Source organism: Electrophorus electricus, chromosome 13 (assembly GCF_041902795.1).
Source record: "Electrophorus electricus isolate QZ-2024a chromosome 13, ASM4190279v1, whole genome shotgun sequence".
Classification (NCBI taxonomy): domain Eukaryota; kingdom Metazoa; phylum Chordata; class Actinopteri; order Gymnotiformes; family Gymnotidae; genus Electrophorus; species Electrophorus electricus.
In genome coordinates this window covers 4,769,860-4,772,500 of record NC_137509.1, presented here as the reverse complement: position 1 = coordinate 4,772,500, position 2,641 = coordinate 4,769,860, and positions in this window count along the sequence as shown.

Genomic DNA, 2,641 nt, shown 5'->3' with positions numbered 1-2,641 from the left:
AAACAGTGGCACCGTCTAGCCATGCTGCACAGTCTAGCCATGCTGCACAGTTTAGCCATGCTGCAGTCTAGCCATGCTGCACAGTCTAGCCATGCTGCACAGTTTAGCCATGCTGCACAGTCTAGCCATGCTGCACAGTCTAGCCATGCTGCACAGTTTAGCCATGCTGCAGTCTAGCCATGCTGCACAGTCTAGCCATGCTGCACAGTTTAGCCATGCTGCAGTCTAGCCATGCTGCACAGTCTAGCCATGCTGCACAGTCTAGCCATGCTGCAGTCTAGCCATGCTGCACAGTCTAGCCATGCTGCAGTCTAGCCATGCTGCACAGTCTAGCCATGCTGCACAGTCTAGCCATGCTGCAGTCTAGCCATGCTGCACAGTTTAGCCATGCTGCACAGTTTAGCCATGCTGCAGTCTAGCCATGCTGCACAGTCTAGCCATGCTGCACAGTCTAGCCATGCTGCAGTCTAGCCATGCTGCACAGTCTAGCCATGCTGCAGTCTAGCCAACTTTGTTCTCAGTGCATTCACATATTGTGGTGTCTTCCTCCCTCCAGTCCAAGACTGGACACTTCTTCTGCAGCAAGGTTCGATGTTTTCTTTCTTGGGTTTGTTTAATGTTTAAACAGTGGGCCAGTTCACACACTCTCTGTCTCTTTTGCTCTTCCACACACATGCACATCCAGAGGAAACAAACATGCATGCGCCCCAGTTATGGTGACCTCTCCTCCTGCAACGGGGCAGTGGCTAGCGGGCAGGCCGGGCTGCAGGCAGCCACCGAGCTGGAGCTGTGGACTGTTTGGTTCAAGCTGCCTGTTTAGTCTCAGGGGCCAAGCGGCTCATGCAGAAACGTGTGCTGACCACACAGGAGCTGAGTGTGCATGCCACAACTTCCCTTCTGTGACGCAGAATGCAAACAGATCTCTAAAACAGAACACCAGGCTGAAAGAGACCGATTGCTTCCAGGACTCTGTCTCTGTCTCTGTCTCTCTCTCTCTCTCTCTCTCTCTCTCCCTCCCTCCCTCCCACATTCTCTCTGTCTATCCTTCTGATGGGACTGTTGGCCTTGATGATGTAACGACCTTAAACAAAGACACAGTTATAAAAAAACGAAGTAAAATAAAATACGCAGCAATCTTATCGCACGTCAAACCGAACTGATTTAGCGCAACTTAAAATGAAGAAACAACCCCACGCCGAAGTTTTCACTCGTCCAGCCGTGCACTTGCTCTCTGGATCGGCTTGGCATGCCCGGCTGGTGCTGTCCAGCGCGCCGAGGGCGTTCCTCCCCGTGTGGTTGGGTCCAGGGCGCTGGGTGGCAGCTTCCCGCGCTTCCAGCAGCCGCTCCCACCCTCTCCCGCTCCTCCTGCCTCGCCGAGATCAGCACACCAGGGAAATCCGTCCATGAGGGGGAGAGCACTACGGCGCAGCCTCTTTGTTTTATGAGTGTTTTTCCTGGCAGGCGTCGGCACGCACGCTCCTGGGCGCTGGTGACCAGGCCTCTGCCCAGATGGCCGCAGCACCGCAAAACAACCGTGCAACAAATACATCTTTCAGGCGTCCAGGCCAGCTGGACCCTGAGACCTGGAGGAGAGCCAGCCAAGCATGACTGCAGCACAGTAGAGCGGTGCTCCTTCTCTCTCTCTCTCTCTCTCTCTCTCTCTCTCTCTCTCTCTCTCTCTCCCTCTCACCCTCTTTCTATCTGTCTGTCTCTGCAGGACACTCCATATACCTGCCTGTGTCTCTCTTTGATCGCATTAGCACTCTCTCCTCCCTCCACTGCTTGCACTCTCTACTTCTCTCTCTCTCTCTCTCTCTCTCTCTCTCTCTCTCTCTCTCTACTTCTCTCTCTCAGTTTTTCCTTTTTCCCTTGCTTTTCCTACCTGTGCTCACGGGGCTGTGTATGGTGGCCAGGAAGTGTGTGTGGGGGGTATGGGCGTGGTGTGGGAGACCTCCCCACTCGCACCGAGACACACCGAGTAAGTGCTTTCGGACGTCAGATCAAGCTGAACCCACACACGCTCCTTGGTGGTTGTTTAGTGATAATTAACAAGTGCTGAATTTCAGCAATAAGCAAGTAGCAAATGTACATGTTGATAGGAGATTTTAAGGTCACTGGCATAATTGAGACTGTTGTCCTTATAAAAATAATATCTGAAATGGCCCTACTGCATATGGATGTGTGACAGGAGAATGAAGGAACACAGCATTCTCATGTAAATGCTGTGAAAAGCTATGGTGCAGTCATTTCCATAATCAAGTGTGGGAATTGTTTCGGTTTCCCTGTTTGATATAGTCTGTTTGGTCAGTCTGATTGCCTTCACTTTGAGAAGAAAATGATCTGGGTGGGAAACTCTGTGGTGTGCCAGAATTCTGCTCCACTGCTTAATTCTTCTTTCTTCAACATGTATTTTACTATAACACACAGTTCCGCGGTGCAGAAATTCAGCAGGAGGTAGGAATTTCAGTCTTCCCATAGGAAAGTGTTGAGCAATACCACATTGCTCTATAAGATCCTTTAAAAACACCTACGCAAACTGAAATCTGGCAGTTTTAACCAGTCATTTCATCCGTCATTCTACATTTAATCCTTTATTCGTAGCTATAATAAAACATAACATGGGTAGCACTGAACTCCGGTA